The sequence below is a fragment of the Pongo abelii genome, chromosome 3, assembly GCF_028885655.2.
Source record: "Pongo abelii isolate AG06213 chromosome 3, NHGRI_mPonAbe1-v2.0_pri, whole genome shotgun sequence".
In the NCBI taxonomy this organism is placed as follows: Eukaryota; Metazoa; Chordata; class Mammalia; order Primates; family Hominidae; genus Pongo; species Pongo abelii.
The window spans coordinates 67877303-67895833 of record NC_071988.2 but is presented as its reverse complement, the minus strand read 5'-3'; positions in this window follow the sequence as shown (position 1 = coordinate 67895833).

The following is an 18531-nucleotide window of genomic DNA, read 5'->3' as shown; positions in this document are numbered from 1 at the left end:
AGATTCTATAAAAAGAGTGTTTCAAAACTTCCCTGTCAAAAGGAAAGTTCAACTCTGTGAGTTGAATGCACGCCCCACAAAGCACTTTCAGAGAATGCCTCTTTCTACTTGTTATGGGAAGATACTTCCTTTCCCACCACAGGCCTCATAGCGCTCCAAATATCCACTTGCAGATTCTAGAAAAACAGTGTTTTAAAACTGCTCTATCAAAGGAAAGGCTCACATTTTTGAGTTGAAAGCACACATCAGGAAAAAGTTTGTGAGAATGATTCTGTCTCATTTTCGGGTGAGGGTTTCCCGTTTCCAACGATTTCCTGCAAGCGGTCCAAATTTCCACTTGCAGATTCTACAAAAAAAAGACTGTTTCAAAACTTCTCTGTTAAAAAGAATGTTCAAATCTGTGAGTTGGATGCACACACACCACAAAGATGTTTCAGAGAATGCTTCTGTCTAATTTTTATGTGAAGGTATTTCCTTTCCACCTCAGGCCTCAAAGCGCTGCAAATGTCCACTTGCAAATTCTAGAAAAAGAGTTTTAGAAATCTGCTCTATCAAAAGAAAGGTTCAGCCCTGTGAGCTGAATGCACGCATCCCACAGAAGTGTATGAGAATGCTTCTGTCTCCTTTTTGTGTGAGATTGTCCCGTTTCCAACGAATTCCTATAAGCGGTCCAAATATCCACTTGCAGATTCTATAAAAAGAGTGTTTCAAAACTTCTCTGTCAAAAGGAATGTTCAACTCTGTGAGTTGAATGCAGGCCCCACAAAGCACTTTCAGAGAATGCTTCTATCTACTTGTTGTGTAAAGATACTTCCTTTTCCACCACAGTCCTCAAAGCGCTCCAAATGTCCGCTGGCACATTCTAGAAAAAGAGTGTTAGAAAACTGGTCTATCAAAAGAAAGGTTCAGCTGTGTGAGCTGAATGCACACATCACAAAGAAGTTTGCGAGAATGCTTCTGTGTCGTTTTTGTGGGAGGGTTTCCCGTTTCCGATCAATTTCCGTAAGCAGTCCGAATTTCCACCTTTAGATTCTACAAAAGAAAGTTTCATATCTTCTCTGTCTAAAGAAATGCTAGACGCTGTGAGTTGAATGCACACACCACAAAGAAGTTTCAGAGAATGCTTCTGTCTAGTTTTTATGTGAAGATATTTCCTTTCCACCTCAGGCCTCAAAGCGCTCCAAATGTGCACTTGCAGATTCTACAAAAAAAGTGTTTTAAAACTGCTGTATCAGAAGAAAGCTTCAGCTCCGTGACCTGAATGCACACATCACACAGAAGTTTGTGAGAATGCTTCTGTTTACTTTTTCTGTGAGAGTGTCCCGTTTCCAACGAATTCCTATCAGCGGTCCAAATATGCAGTTGCAGATTCTACAAAAAGAGTGTTTCAAACTTCTCTGTCAAAAGGAGTGTTCAACTCTCAGAGTGGAATGCACACACCACAAAGAAGTTTCAGAGAATGCTTTCATCTAGTTTTTATGTGAACATATTTCCTTTTCACCACGGGCCTCAAAGCGCTGCAAATGTCCACTTGTAGATTCTAGAAAAAGAGTGTTTCCAAACTGCTCTACCAATAGAAAGGTTCGGCTCCTTGAAACGAATGCGCACATCACACAGAAGTTCGTGAGAATGCTTCTGTCTTGTTTTTGTGTGAGGGTGTCCCGTTTCCAACGCATTCCTATAAGCGGACCAAATAGCCACTTGCAGATTCTGTAAATGAGGGTTTCAAAACTTCTCTGTCAAATGGAATGTTCAACTCTGTGAGTTGAATACACGCACCACAGAGAACTTTCAGAGAATGCCTCTTTCTACTTGTTATGGGAAGATACTTCCTTTCCCACCACCGGCCTCATAGCGCTCCAAATATCCACTTGCAGATTCTAGAAAAACAGTGTTTTAAAACTGCTCTATCAAAGGAAAGGCTCACATTTTTGAGTTGAAAGCACACATCAGGAAAAAGTTTGTGAGAATGATTCTGTCTCATTTTCGGGTGAGGGTTTCCCGTTTCCAACGATTTCCTGCAAGCGGTCCAAATTTCCACTTGCAGATTCTACAAAAAAAAGACTGTTTCAAAACTTCTCTGTCAAAAAGAATGTTCAAATCTGTGAGTTGGATGCACACACACCACAAAGATGTTTCAGAGAATGCTTCTGTCCAATTTTTATGTGAAGGTATTTCCTTTCCACCTCAGGCCTCAAAGCGCTGCAAATGTCCACTTGCAAATTCTAGAAAAAGAGTGTTAGAAATCTGCTCTATCAAAAGAAAGGTTCAGCCCTGTGAGCTGAATACAGGCATCCCACAGAAGTGTATGAGAATGCTTCTGTCTCCTTTTTGTGTGAGATTGTCCCGTTTCCAACGAATTCCTATAAGCGGTCCAAATATCCACTTGCAGATTCTATAAAAAGAGTGTTTCAAAACTTCTCTGTCAAAAGGAATGTTCAACTCTGTGAGTAGAATGCACGCCCCACAAAGCACTTTCAGAGAATGCTTCTGTCTACTTGTTATGTAAAGATACTTCCTTTTCCACCACAGTCCTCAAAGCGCTCCAAATGTCCGCTTGCACATTCTAGAAAAAGAGTGTTAGAAAACTGCTCTATCAAAAGAAAGGTTCAGCTGTGTGAGCTGAATGCACACATCACCAAGAAGTTTGCGAGAATGCTTCTGTGTCGTTTTTGTGTGAGGGTTTCCCGTTTCCAATCAATTCCCGTAAGCAGTCCGAATTTCCACCTGTAGATTCTACAAAAGAGAGTTTCAAATCTTCTCTGTCTAAAGGAATGCTCGACTCTGTGAGTTGAATGCACACACCACAAAGGAGTTTCAGAGAATGCTTCTGTCTAGTTTTTATGTGAAGATATTTCCTTTCCACCTCAGGCCTCAAGGCGCTCCAAATGTGCACTTGCAGATTCTAGAAAAAAAGTGTTTTAAAACTGCTGTATCAGAAGAAAGCTTCAGCTCCGTGAGCTGAATGCACACATCACACAGAAGTTTGTGAGAATGCTTCTGTTTACTTTTTCTGTGAGAGTGTCCCGTTTCCAACGAATTCCTATCAGCGGTCCAAAATATGCAGTTGCAGATTCTACAAAAAGAGTGTTTCAAACTTCTCTGTCAACAGGAGTGTTAAACTCTGAGAGTGGAATGCACACACCACAAAGAAGTTTCAGAGAATGCTTTCGTCTAGTTTTTATGTGAACATATTTCCTTTCCACCACGATCCTCGAAGCGCTGCAAATGTCCACTTGTAGATTCTAGAAAAAGAGTGTTTCCAAACTGCTCTACCAATAGAAAGGTTCGGCTCCTTGAAACGAATGCGCACATCACACAGAAGTTCGTGAGAGTGCTTCTGTCTAGTTTTTGTGTGAGGGTGTCCCGTTTCCAACGCATTCCTATAAGCGGTCCAAATAGCCACTTGCAGATTCTGTAAATGAGGGTTTCAAAACTTCTCTGTCAAATGGAATGTTCAACTCTGTGAGTTGAATGCACGCGCCACAGAGAAATTTCAGAGAATGCCTCTTTCTACTTGTTATGGGAAGATACTTCCTTTCCCACCACAGGCCTCATAGCGCTCCAAATATCCACTTGCAGACTCTAGAGAAACAGTGTTTTAAAACTGCTCTATCAAAGGAAAGGCTCACATCTGTGAGTTGAAAGCACACATCAGGAAGAAGTTTGTGAGAATGATTCTGTCTCGTTTTTGGGTGAGGGTTTCCCATTTCCAACGATTTCCTGCAAGCGGTCCAAATTTCCACTTGGAGATTCTACAAAAAAAAAAGACTGTTTCAAAACTTCTCTGTCAAAAAGAATGTTCAACTCTGCGAGTTGGATGCACACACACCACAAAGAAGTTTCAGAGAATGCTTCTGTCTAATTTTTATGTGAAGGTATTTCCTTTCCACCTCAGGCCGCAAAGCGCTGCAAATGTCCACTTGCAAATTCTAGAAAAAGAGTGTTAGAAATCTGCTCTATCAAAAGAAAGGTTCTGCCCTGTGAGCTGAATGCACGCATCCCACAGAAGTGTATGAGAATGCTTCTGTCTCCTTTTTGTGTGAGATTGTCCCGTTTCCAACGAATTCCTATAAGCGGTCCAAATATCCAATTGCAGATTCTATAAAAAGAGTGTTTCAAAACTTCTCTGTCAAAAGGAATGTTCAACTCTGTGAGTTGAATGCACGCCCCACAAAGCACTTTCAGAGAATGCTTCTGTCTACTTGTTATGTAAAGATACTTCCTGTTCCACCACAGTCCTCAAAGCGCTCCAAATGTCCGCTTGCACATTCTAGAAAAAGAGTGTTAGAAAACTGCTCTATAAAAAGAAAGGTTCAGCTGTGTGAGCTGAATGCACACATCACCAAGTAGTTTGCAAGAATGCTTCTGTGTCGTTTTTGTGGGAGGGTTTCCCGTTTCCAATCAATTCCCGTAAGCAGTCCGAATTTCCACCTGTAGATTCTACAAAAGAGAGTTTCAAATCTTCTCTGTCTAAAGGAATGCTCGACTCTGTGAGTTGAATGCACACACCACAAAGGAGTTTCAGACAATGCTTCTGTCAAGTTTTTATGTGAAGGTATTTCCTTTCCACCTCAGGCCTCAAAGCTCTCCAAATGTGCACTTGCAGATTCTAGAAAAAAAGTGTTTTAAAACTGCTGTATCAGAAGAAAGCTTCAGCTCCGTGAGCTGAATGCACACATCACACAGAAGTTTGTGAGAATGCTTCTGTTTACTTTTCCTGTGAGAGTGTCCCGTTTCCAATGAATTCCTATCAGCGGTCCATATATGCAGTTGCAGATTCTACAAAAAGAGTGTTTCAAACTTCTCTGTCAAAAGGAGTGTTCAACTCTGAGTGTGGAATGCACACACCACAAAGAAGTTTCAGAGAATGCTTTCGTCTAGTTTTTATGTGAACATATTTCCTTTCCACCACGGGCCTCAAAGCGCTGCAAATATCCACTTGTAGATTCTAGAAAAAGAGTGTTTCCAAACTGCTCTACCAATAGAAACTTTCGGCTCCTTGAAACGAAGGCGCACATCACACAGAAGTTCGTGAGAATGCTTCTGTCTAGTTTTTGTGTGAGGGTGTCCCGTTTCCAACGCATTCCTATAAGCGGTCCAAATAGCCACTTGCAGATTCTGTAAATGAGGGTTTCAAAACTTCTCTGTCAAATGGAATGTTCAACTCTGTGACTTGAATGCACGCGCCACAGAGAACTTTCAGAGAATGCCTCTTTCTACTTGTTATGGGAAGATACTTCCTTTCCCACCACAGGCCTCATAGCGCTCCAAATATCCACTTGCAGACTCTAGAAAAACAGTGTTTTAAAACTGCTCTATCAAAGGAAAGGCTCACATCTGTGAGTTGAAAGCACACATCAGGAAGAAGTTTGTGAGAATGATTCTGTGTCGTTTTTGGGTGAGGGTTTCCCGTTTCCAACGATTTCCTGCAAGCGGTCCAAATATCCACTTGCAGATTCTACAAAAAAAAAGACTGTTTCAAAACTTCTCTGTCAAAAAGAATGTTCAACTCTGCGAGTTGGATGCACACACACCACAAAGAAGTTTCAGAGAATGCTTCTGTCTAATTTTTATGTGAAGGTATTTCCTTTCCACCTCAGGCCTCAAAGCGCTGCAAATGTCCACTTGCAAATTCTAGAAAAAGAGTGTTAGAAATCTGCTCTATCAAAAGAAAGGTTCAGCCCTGTGAGCTGAATGCCCGCATCCCACAGAAGTGTATGGGAATGCTTTTGTCTCCTTTTTGTGTGAGATTGTCCCGTTTCCAACGAATTCCTATCAGCGGTCCAAATATGCTGTTGTAGATTCTACAAGAAGAGTGTTTCAAACTTCTCTGTCAAAAGGAGTGTTCAACTCTGAGAGTGGAATGCACACACCACAAAGAAGTTTCAGAGAATGCTTCTGTCTAATTTTTATGTGAACATATTTCCTTTCCACCACGGGCCTCAAAGCGCTGCAAATGTCCACTTGTAGATTCTAGAAAAAGAGTGTTTCCAAACTGCTCTAGCAATAGAAAGTTCGGCTCCTTGAAACGAATGCGCACATCACACAGAAGTTCGTGAGAATGCTTCTGTCTAGTTTTTGTGTGAGGGTGTCCTGTTTCCAACGCATTCCTATAAGCGGTCCAAATAGCCACTTGCAGATTCTATAAAAAGAGTGTTTCAAAACTTCCCTGTCAAAAGGAATGTTCAACTCTGTGAGTTGAATGCACGCCCCACAAAGCACTTTCAGAGAATGCCTCTTTCTACTTGTTATGTAAAGATACTCCCTTTTCCACCACAGTTCTCAAAGCGCTCGAAATGTCCGCTTGCACATTCTAGAAAAAGAGTGTTGGAAAACTGCTCTATCAAAAGAAAAGTTCAGCTCTGTGAGCTGAATGCACACATCACAAAGAAGTTTGCGAGAATGCTTCTGTGTCGTTTTTCTGGGAGTGTTTCCCGTTCCAATCAATTTCCGTAAGCAGTCCGAATTTCCACCTGTAGATTCTACAAAAGAAAGTTTCATATCTTCTCTGTCTAAAGGAATGCTCGACTCTGTGAGTTGAATGCACACACCACAAAGGAGTTTCAGAGAATGCTTCCGTCTAGTTTTTATGTGAAGATATTTCCTTTCCACCTCAGGCCTCAAAGCGCTCCAAATGTGCACTTGCAGATTCTACAAAAAAAGTGTTTTAAAACTGCTGTATCAGAAGAAAGCTTCAGCTCCGTGAGCTGAATGCACACATCACACAGAAGTTTGTGAGAATGCTTCTGTTTACTTTTTCTGTGAGAGTGTCCCGTTTCCAACGAATTCCTATCAGCGGTCCAAATATGCAGTTGCAGATTCTACAAAAAGAGTGTTTCAAACTTCTCTGTCAAAAGGAGTGTTCAACTCTGAGAGTGGAATGCACACACCACAAAGAAGTTTCAGAGAATGCTTTCGTCTAGTTTTTATGTGAACATATTTCCTTTTCACCACGGGCCTCAAAGCGCTGCAAATGTCCACTTGTAGATTCTAGAAAAAGAGTGTTTCCAAACTGCTCTACCAATAGAAAGGTTCGGCTCCTTGAAACGAATGCGCACATCACACAGAAGTTCGTGAGAACGCTTCTGTCTAGTTTTTGTGTGAGGGTGTCCCGTTTCCAACGCATTCCTATGAGCGGTCCAAAGAGCCACTTGCAGTTTCTGTAAATGAGGGTTTCAAAACTTCTCTGTCAAATGGAATGTTCAACTCTGTGAGTTGAATACACGCACCACAGAGAACTCTCAGGGAATGCCTCTTTCTACTTGTTATGGGAAGATACTTCCTTTCCCACCACAGGCCTCATAGCGCTCCAAATATCCACTTGCAGATTCTAGAAAAACAGTGTTTTAAAACTGCTCTATCAAAGGAAAGGCTCACATTTTTGAGTTGAAAGCACACATCAGGAAAAAGTTTGTGAGAATGATTCTGTCTCATTTTCGGGTGAGGGTTTCCCGTTTCCAACGATTTCCTGCAAGCGGTCCAAATTTCCACTTGCAGATTCTACAAAAAAAAAGACTGTTTCAAAACTTCTCTGTCAAAAAGAATGTTCAACTCTGTGAGTTGGATGCACACACACCACAAAGAAGTCTCAGAGAATGCTTCTGTCAAATTTTTATGTGAAGGTATTTCCTTTCCACCTCAGGCCTCAAAGCGCTGCAAATGTCCACTTGCAAATTCTAGAAAAAGAGGGTTAGAAATCGGCTCTATCAAAAGAAAGGTTCAGCCCTGTGAGCTGAATGCCAGCATCCCACAGAAGTGTATGAGAATGCTTCTGTCTCCTTTTTGTGTGATATTGTCCCGTTTCCAACGAATTCCTATATGCGGTCCAAATATACACTTGCAGATTCTATAAAAAGAGTGTTTCAAAACTTCTCTGTCAAAAGGAGTGTTCAACTCTGTGAGTTGAATGCACGCCCCACAAAGCACTTTCAGAGAATGCTTCTGTCTACTTGTTATGTAAAGATACTTCCTTTTCCACCACAGTCCTCAAAGCGCTCCAAATGTCCGCTTGCACATTCTAGAAAAAGAGTGTTAGAAAACTGCTCTATCAAAAGAAAGGTTCAGCTGTGTGAGCTGAATGCACGCATCACCAAGAAGTTTGCGAGAATGCTTCTGTGTCGTTTTTGTGTGAGGGTTTTCCGTTTCCAATCAATTCCCGTAAGCAGTCCGAATTTCCACCTGTAGATTCTACAAAAGAGAGTTTCAAATCTTCTCTGTCTAAAGGAATGCTCGACTCTGTGAGTTGAATGCACACACCACAAAGGAGTTTCAGAGAATGCTTCCGTCTAGTTTTTATGTGAAGATATTTCCTTTCCACCTCAGGCCTCAAAGCACTCCAAATGTGCACTTGCAGATTCTACAAAAAAAGTGTTTTAAAACTGCTGTATCAGAAGAAAGCTTCAGCTCCGTGAGCTGAATGCACACATCACACAGAAGTTTGTGAGAATGCTTCTGTTTACTTTTTCTGTGAGAGTGTCCCGTTTCCAAAGAATTCCTATCAGCGGTCCAAATATGCAGTTGCAGATTCTACAAAAAGAGTGTTTCAAACTTCTCTGTCAAAAGGAGTGTTCAACTCTCAGAGTGGAATGCACACACCACAAAGAAGTTTCAGAGAATGCTTTCGTCTAGTTTTTATGTGAACATATTTCCTTTTCACCACGGGCCTCAAAGCGCTGCAAATGTCCACTTGTAGATTCTAGAAAAAGAGTGTTTCCAAACTGCTCTACCAATAGAAAGGTTCGGCTCCTTGAAACGAATGCGCACATCACACAGAAGTTCGTGAGAACGCTTCTGTCTAGTTTTTGTGTGAGGGTGTCCCGTTTCCAACGCATTCCTATGAGCGGTCCAAAGAGCCACTTGCAGTTTCTGTAAATGAGGGTTTCAAAACTTCTCTGTCAAATGGAATGTTCAACTCTGTGAGTTGAATACACGCACCTCAGAGAACTTTCAGAGAATGCCTCTTTCTACTTGTTATGGGAAGATACTTCCTTTCCCACCACAGGCCTCATAGCGCTCCAAATATCCACTTGCAGATTCTAGAAAAACAGTGTTTTAAAACTGCTCTATCAAAGGAAAGGCTCACATTTTTGAGTTGAAAGCACACATCAGGAAAAAGTTTGTGAGAATGATTCTGTCTCATTTTCGGGTGAGGGTTTCCCGTTTCCAACGATTTCCTGCAGGCGGTCCAAATTTCCACTTGCAGATTCCACAAAAAAAAGACTGTTTCAAAACTTCTCTGTCAAAAAGAATGTTCAAATCTGTGAGTTGGATGCACACACACCACAAAGAAGTTTCAGAGAATGCTTCTGTCTAATTTTTATGTGTAGGTATTTCCTTTCCACCTCAGGCCTCAAAGCGCTGCAAATGTCCACTTGCAAATTCTAGAAAAAGAGTGTTAGAAATCTGCTCTATCAAAAGAAAGGTTCAGCCCTGTGAACTGAATGCACGCATCCCACAGAAGTGTATGAGAATGCTTCTGTCTCCTTTTTGTGTGAGATTGTCCCGTTTCCAACGAATTCCTATAAGCGGTCCAAATATCCACTTGCAGATTCTATAAAAAGAGTGTTTCAAAACTTCACTGTCAAAAGGAATGTTCAACTCTGTGAGTTGAATGCAGGCCCCACAAAGCACTTTCAGAGAATGCTTCTATCTACTTGTTATGTAAAGATACTTCCTTTTCCACCACAGTCCTCAAAGCGCTCCAAATGTCCGCTGGCACGTTCTAGAAAAAGAGTGTTAGAAAACTGGTCTATCAAAAGAAAGGTTCAGCTGTGTGAGCTGAATGCACACATCACAAAGAAGTTTGCGAGAATGCTTCTGTGTCGGTTTTGTGGGAGGGTTTCCCGTTTCCGATCAATTTCCGTAAGCAGTCCGAATTTCCACCTTTAGATTCTACAAAAGAAAGTTTCATATCTTCTCTGTCTAAAGAAATGCTAGACGCTGTGAGTTGAATGCACACACCACAAAGAAGTTTCAGAGAATGCTTCTGTCTAGTTTTTATGTGAAGATATTTCCTTTCCACCTCAGGCCTCAAAGCGCTCCAAATGTGCACTTGCAGATTCTAGAAAAAAAGTGTTTTAAAACTGCTGTATCAGAAGAAAGCTTCAGCTCCGTGAGCTGAATGCACACATCACACAGATGTTTGTGAGAATGCTTCTGTTTATTTTTTCTGTGAGAGTGTCCCGTTTCCAACGAATTCCTATCAGCGGTCCAAATATGCAGTTGCAGATTCTACAAAAAGAGTGTTTCAAACTTCTCTGTCAAAAGGAGTGTTCAACTCTGAGAGTGGAATGCACACACCACAAAGAAGTTTCAGAGAATGCTTTCGTCTAGTTTTTATGTGAACATATTTCCTTTCCACCACGGGCCTCAAAGCGCTGCAAATGTCCACTTGTAGATTCTAGAAAAAGAGTGTTTCTAAACTGCTCTACCAATAGAAAGGTTCGGCTCCTTGAACCGAATGCGCACATAACACAGAAGTTCGTGAGAATGCTTCTGTCTAGTTTTTGTGTGAGGGTGTCCCGTTTCCAACGCATTCCTATAAGCGGTCCAAATAGCCACTTGCAGATTCTGTAAATGAGGGTTTCAAAACTTCTCTGTCAAATGGAATGTTCAACTCTGTGAGTTGAATGCACGCACCACAGAGAAATTTCAGAGAATGCCTCTTTCTACTTGTTATGGGAAGATACTTCCTTTCCCACCACAGGCCTCATAGCGCTCCAAATATCCACTTGCAGATTCTAGAAAAACAGTGTTTTAAAACTGCTCTATCAAAGGAAAGGCTCACATTTTTGAGTTGAAAGCACACATCAGGAAGAAGTTTGTGAGAATGATTCTGTCTCGTTTTTGGTTTAGGGTTTCCCGTTTCCAAAGATTTCCTGCAAGCGGTCCAAATTTCCAATTGCAGATTCTACAAAAAAAAAGACTGTTTCAAAACTTCTCTGTCAAAAAGAATGTTCAACTCTGTGAGTTGGATGCGCACACACCACAAAGAAGTTTCAGAGAATGCTTCTGTCTAATTTTTATGTGAAGGTATTTCCTTTCCACCTCAGGCCGCAAAGCGCTGCAAATGTCCACTTGCAAATTCTAGAAAAAGAGTGTTAGAAATCTGCTCTATCAAAAGAAAGGTTCTGCCCTGTGAGCTGAATGCACGCATCCCACAGAAGTGTATGAGAATGCTTCTGTCTCCTTTTTGTGTGAGATTGTCCCGTTTCCAACGAATTCCTATAAGCGGTCCAAATATCCACTTGCAGATTCTATAAAAAGAGTGTTTCAAAACTTCTCTGTCAAAAGGAATGTTCAACTCTGTGAGTTGAATGCACGCCCCACAAAGCACTTTCAGAGAATGCTTCTGTCTACTTGTTATGTAAAGATACTTCCTGTTCCACCACAGTCCTCAAAGCGCTCCAAATGTCCGCTTGCACATTCTAGAAAAAGAGTGTTAGAAAACTGCTCTATAAAAAGAAAGGTTCAGCTGTGTGAGCTGAATGCACACATCACCAAGTAGTTTGCAAGAATGCTTCTGTGTCGTTTTTGTGGGAGGGTTTCCCGTTTCCAATCAATTCCCGTAAGCAGTCCGAATTTCCACCTGTAGATTCTACAAAAGAGAGTTTCAAATCTTCTCTGTCTAAAGGAATGCTCGACTCTGTGAGTTGAATGCACACACCACAAAGGAGTTTCAGACAATGCTTCTGTCAAGTTTTTATGTGAAGATATTTCCTTTCCACCTCAGGCCTCAAAGCTCTCCAAATGTGCACTTGCAGATTCTAGAAAAAAAGTGTTTTAAAACTGCTGTATCAGAAGAAAGCTTCAGCTCCGTGAGCTGAATGCACACATCACACAGAAGTTTGTGAGAATGCTTCTGTTTACTTTTCCTGTGAGAGTGTCCCGTTTCCAATGAATTCCTATCAGCGGTCCATATATGCAGTTGCAGATTCTACAAAAAGAGTGTTTCAAACTTCTCTGTCAAAAGGAGTGTTCAACTCTGAGTGTGGAATGCACACACCACAAAGAAGTTTCAGAGAATGCTTTCGTCTAGTTTTTATGTGAACATATTTCCTTTCCACCACGGGCCTCAAAGCGCTGCAAATATCCACTTGTAGATTCTAGAAAAAGAGTGTTTCCAAACTGCTCTACCAATAGAAACTTTCGGCTCCTTGAAACGAAGGCGCACATCACACAGAAGTTCGTGAGAATGCTTCTGTCTAGTTTTTGTGTGAGGGTGTCCCGTTTCCAACGCATTCCTATAAGCGGTCCAAATAGCCACTTGCAGATTCTGTAAATGAGGGTTTCAAAACTTCTCTGTCAAATGGAATGTTCAACTCTGTGACTTGAATGCACGCGCCACAGAGAACTTTCAGAGAATGCCTCTTTCTACTTGTTATGGGAAGATACTTCCTTTCCCACCACAGGCCTCATAGCGCTCCAAATATCCACTTGCAGACTCTAGAAAAACAGTGTTTTAAAACTGCTCTATCAAAGGAAAGGCTCACATCTGTGAGTTGAAAGCACACATCAGGAAGAAGTTTGTGAGAATGATTCTGTGTCGTTTTTGGGTGAGGGTTTCCCGTTTCCAACGATTTCCTGCAAGCGGTCCAAATATCCACTTGCAGATTCTACAAAAAAAAAGACTGTTTCAAAACTTCTCTGTCAAAAAGAATGTTCAACTCTGCGAGTTGGATGCACACACACCACAAAGAAGTTTCAGAGAATGCTTCTGTCTAATTTTTATGTGAAGGTATTTCCTTTCCACCTCAGGCCTCAAAGCGCTGCAAATGTCCACTTGCAAATTCTAGAAAAAGAGTGTTAGAAATCTGCTCTATCAAAAGAAAGGTTCAGCCCTGTGAGCTGAATGCCCGCATCCCACAGAAGTGTATGGGAATGCTTTTGTCTCCTTTTTGTGTGAGATTGTCCCGTTTCCAACGAATTCCTATCAGCGGTCCAAATATGCTGTTGTAGATTCTACAAGAAGAGTGTTTCAAACTTCTCTGTCAAAAGGAGTGTTCAACTCTGAGAGTGGAATGCACACACCACAAAGAAGTTTCAGAGAATGCTTCTGTCTAATTTTTATGTGAACATATTTCCTTTCCACCACGGGCCTCAAAGCGCTGCAAATGTCCACTTGTAGATTCTAGAAAAAGAGTGTTTCCAAACTGCTCTAGCAATAGAAAGTTCGGCTCCTTGAAACGAATGCGCACATCACACAGAAGTTCGTGAGAATGCTTCTGTCTAGTTTTTGTGTGAGGGTGTCCTGTTTCCAACGCATTCCTATAAGCGGTCCAAATAGCCACTTGCAGATTCTATAAAAAGAGTGTTTCAAAACTTCCCTGTCAAAAGGAATGTTCAACTCTGTGAGTTGAATGCACGCCCCACAAAGCACTTTCAGAGAATGCCTCTTTCTACTTGTTATGTAAAGATACTCCCTTTTCCACCACAGTTCTCAAAGCGCTCGAAATGTCCGCTTGCACATTCTAGAAAAAGAGTGTTGGAAAACTGCTCTATCAAAAGAAAAGTTCAGCTCTGTGAGCTGAATGCACACATCACAAAGAAGTTTGCGAGAATGCTTCTGTGTCGTTTTTCTGGGAGTGTTTCCCGTTCCAATCAATTTCCGTAAGCAGTCCGAATTTCCACCTGTAGATTCTACAAAAGAAAGTTTCATATCTTCTCTGTCTAAAGGAATGCTCGACTCTGTGAGTTGAATGCACACACCACAAAGGAGTTTCAGAGAATGCTTCCGTCTAGTTTTTATGTGAAGATATTTCCTTTCCACCTCAGGCCTCAAAGCGCTCCAAATGTGCACTTGCAGATTCTACAAAAAAAGTGTTTTAAAACTGCTGTATCAGAAGAAAGCTTCAGCTCCGTGAGCTGAATGCACACATCACACAGAAGTTTGTGAGAATGCTTCTGTTTACTTTTTCTGTGAGAGTGTCCCGTTTCCAACGAATTCCTATCAGCGGTCCAAATATGCAGTTGCAGATTCTACAAAAAGAGTGTTTCAAACTTCTCTGTCAAAAGGAGTGTTCAACTCTGAGAGTGGAATGCACACACCACAAAGAAGTTTCAGAGAATGCTTTCGTCTAGTTTTTATGTGAACATATTTCCTTTTCACCACGGGCCTCAAAGCGCTGCAAATGTCCACTTGTAGATTCTAGAAAAAGAGTGTTTCCAAACTGCTCTACCAATAGAAAGGTTCGGCTCCTTGAAACGAATGCGCACATCACACAGAAGTTCGTGAGAACGCTTCTGTCTAGTTTTTGTGTGAGGGTGTCCCGTTTCCAACGCATTCCTATGAGCGGTCCAAAGAGCCACTTGCAGTTTCTGTAAATGAGGGTTTCAAAACTTCTCTGTCAAATGGAATGTTCAACTCTGTGAGTTGAATACACGCACCACAGAGAACTCTCAGGGAATGCCTCTTTCTACTTGTTATGGGAAGATACTTCCTTTCCCACCACAGGCCTCATAGCGCTCCAAATATCCACTTGCAGATTCTAGAAAAACAGTGTTTTAAAACTGCTCTATCAAAGGAAAGGCTCACATTTTTGAGTTGAAAGCACACATCAGGAAAAAGTTTGTGAGAATGATTCTGTCTCATTTTCGGGTGAGGGTTTCCCGTTTCCAACGATTTCCTGCAAGCGGTCCAAATTTCCACTTGCAGATTCTACAAAAAAAAAGACTGTTTCAAAACTTCTCTGTCAAAAAGAATGTTCAACTCTGTGAGTTGGATGCACACACACCACAAAGAAGTCTCAGAGAATGCTTCTGTCAAATTTTTATGTGAAGGTATTTCCTTTCCACCTCAGGCCTCAAAGCGCTGCAAATGTCCACTTGCAAATTCTAGAAAAAGAGGGTTAGAAATCGGCTCTATCAAAAGAAAGGTTCAGCCCTGTGAGCTGAATGCCAGCATCCCACAGAAGTGTATGAGAATGCTTCTGTCTCCTTTTTGTGTGATATTGTCCCGTTTCCAACGAATTCCTATATGCGGTCCAAATATACACTTGCAGATTCTATAAAAAGAGTGTTTCAAAACTTCTCTGTCAAAAGGAGTGTTCAACTCTGTGAGTTGAATGCACGCCCCACAAAGCACTTTCAGAGAATGCTTCTGTCTACTTGTTATGTAAAGATACTTCCTTTTCCACCACAGTCCTCAAAGCGCTCCAAATGTCCGCTTGCACATTCTAGAAAAAGAGTGTTAGAAAACTGCTCTATCAAAAGAAAGGTTCAGCTGTGTGAGCTGAATGCACGCATCACCAAGAAGTTTGCGAGAATGCTTCTGTGTCGTTTTTGTGTGAGGGTTTTCCGTTTCCAATCAATTCCCGTAAGCAGTCCGAATTTCCACCTGTAGATTCTACAAAAGAGAGTTTCAAATCTTCTCTGTCTAAAGGAATGCTCGACTCTGTGAGTTGAATGCACACACCACAAAGGAGTTTCAGAGAATGCTTCCGTCTAGTTTTTATGTGAAGATATTTCCTTTCCACCTCAGGCCTCAAAGCACTCCAAATGTGCACTTGCAGATTCTACAAAAAAAGTGTTTTAAAACTGCTGTATCAGAAGAAAGCTTCAGCTCCGTGAGCTGAATGCACACATCACACAGAAGTTTGTGAGAATGCTTCTGTTTACTTTTTCTGTGAGAGTGTCCCGTTTCCAAAGAATTCCTATCAGCGGTCCAAATATGCAGTTGCAGATTCTACAAAAAGAGTGTTTCAAACTTCTCTGTCAAAAGGAGTGTTCAACTCTCAGAGTGGAATGCACACACCACAAAGAAGTTTCAGAGAATGCTTTCGTCTAGTTTTTATGTGAACATATTTCCTTTTCACCACGGGCCTCAAAGCGCTGCAAATGTCCACTTGTAGATTCTAGAAAAAGAGTGTTTCCAAACTGCTCTACCAATAGAAAGGTTCGGCTCCTTGAAACGAATGCGCACATCACACAGAAGTTCGTGAGAACGCTTCTGTCTAGTTTTTGTGTGAGGGTGTCCCGTTTCCAACGCATTCCTATGAGCGGTCCAAAGAGCCACTTGCAGTTTCTGTAAATGAGGGTTTCAAAACTTCTCTGTCAAATGGAATGTTCAACTCTGTGAGTTGAATACACGCACCTCAGAGAACTTTCAGAGAATGCCTCTTTCTACTTGTTATGGGAAGATACTTCCTTTCCCACCACAGGCCTCATAGCGCTCCAAATATCCACTTGCAGATTCTAGAAAAACAGTGTTTTAAAACTGCTCTATCAAAGGAAAGGCTCACATTTTTGAGTTGAAAGCACACATCAGGAAAAAGTTTGTGAGAATGATTCTGTCTCATTTTCGGGTGAGGGTTTCCCGTTTCCAACGATTTCCTGCAGGCGGTCCAAATTTCCACTTGCAGATTCCACAAAAAAAAGACTGTTTCAAAACTTCTCTGTCAAAAAGAATGTTCAAATCTGTGAGTTGGATGCACACACACCACAAAGAAGTTTCAGAGAATGCTTCTGTCTAATTTTTATGTGTAGGTATTTCCTTTCCACCTCAGGCCTCAAAGCGCTGCAAATGTCCACTTGCAAATTCTAGAAAAAGAGTGTTAGAAATCTGCTCTATCAAAAGAAAGGTTCAGCCCTGTGAACTGAATGCACGCATCCCACAGAAGTGTATGAGAATGCTTCTGTCTCCTTTTTGTGTGAGATTGTCCCGTTTCCAACGAATTCCTATAAGCGGTCCAAATATCCACTTGCAGATTCTATAAAAAGAGTGTTTCAAAACTTCACTGTCAAAAGGAATGTTCAACTCTGTGAGTTGAATGCAGGCCCCACAAAGCACTTTCAGAGAATGCTTCTATCTACTTGTTATGTAAAGATACTTCCTTTTCCACCACAGTCCTCAAAGCGCTCCAAATGTCCGCTGGCACGTTCTAGAAAAAGAGTGTTAGAAAACTGGTCTATCAAAAGAAAGGTTCAGCTGTGTGAGCTGAATGCACACATCACAAAGAAGTTTGCGAGAATGCTTCTGTGTCGGTTTTGTGGGAGGGTTTCCCGTTTCCGATCAATTTCCGTAAGCAGTCCGAATTTCCACCTTTAGATTCTACAAAAGAAAGTTTCATATCTTCTCTGTCTAAAGAAATGCTAGACGCTGTGAGTTGAATGCACACACCACAAAGAAGTTTCAGAGAATGCTTCTGTCTAGTTTTTATGTGAAGATATTTCCTTTCCACCTCAGGCCTCAAAGCGCTCCAAATGTGCACTTGCAGATTCTAGAAAAAAAGTGTTTTAAAACTGCTGTATCAGAAGAAAGCTTCAGCTCCGTGAGCTGAATGCACACATCACACAGATGTTTGTGAGAATGCTTCTGTTTATTTTTTCTGTGAGAGTGTCCCGTTTCCAACGAATTCCTATCAGCGGTCCAAATATGCAGTTGCAGATTCTACAAAAAGAGTGTTTCAAACTTCTCTGTCAAAAGGAGTGTTCAACTCTGAGAGTGGAATGCACACACCACAAAGAAGTTTCAGAGAATGCTTTCGTCTAGTTTTTATGTGAACATATTTCCTTTCCACCACGGGCCTCAAAGCGCTGCAAATGTCCACTTGTAGATTCTAGAAAAAGAGTGTTTCTAAACTGCTCTACCAATAGAAAGGTTCGGCTCCTTGAACCGAATGCGCACATAACACAGAAGTTCGTGAGAATGCTTCTGTCTAGTTTTTGTGTGAGGGTGTCCCGTTTCCAACGCATTCCTATAAGCGGTCCAAATAGCCACTTGCAGATTCTGTAAATGAGGGTTTCAAAACTTCTCTGTCAAATGGAATGTTCAACTCTGTGAGTTGAATGCACGCACCACAGAGAAATTTCAGAGAATGCCTCTTTCTACTTGTTATGGGAAGATACTTCCTTTCCCACCACAGGCCTCATAGCGCTCCAAATATCCACTTGCAGATTCTAGAAAAACAGTGTTTTAAAACTGCTCTATCAAAGGAAAGGCTCACATTTTTGAGTTGAAAGCACACATCAGGAAGAAGTTTGTGAGAATGATTCTGTCTCGTTTTTGGTTTAGGGTTTCCCGTTTCCAAAGATTTCCTGCAAGCGGTCCAAATTTCCAATTGCAGATTCTACAAAAAAAAAGACTGTTTCAAAACTTCTCTGTCAAAAAGAATGTTCAACTCTGTGAGTTGGATGCGCACACACCACAAAGAAGTTTCAGAGAATGCTTCTGTCTAATTTTTATGTGAAGGTATTTCCTTTCCACCTCAGGCCGCAAAGCGCTGCAAATGTCCACTTGCAAATTCTAGAAAAAGAGTGTTAGAAATCTGCTCTATCAAAAGAAAGGTTCTGCCCTGTGAGCTGAATGCACGCATCCCACAGAAGTGTATGAGAATGCTTCTGTCTCCTTTTTGTGTGAGATTGTCCCGTTTCCAACGAATTCCTATAAGCGGTCCAAATATCCACTTGCAGATTCTATAAAAAGAGTGTTTCAAAACTTCTCTGTCAAAAGGAATGTTCAACTCTGTGAGTTGAATGCACGCCCCACAAATCACTTTCAGAGAATGCTTCTGTCTACTTGTTATGTAAAGA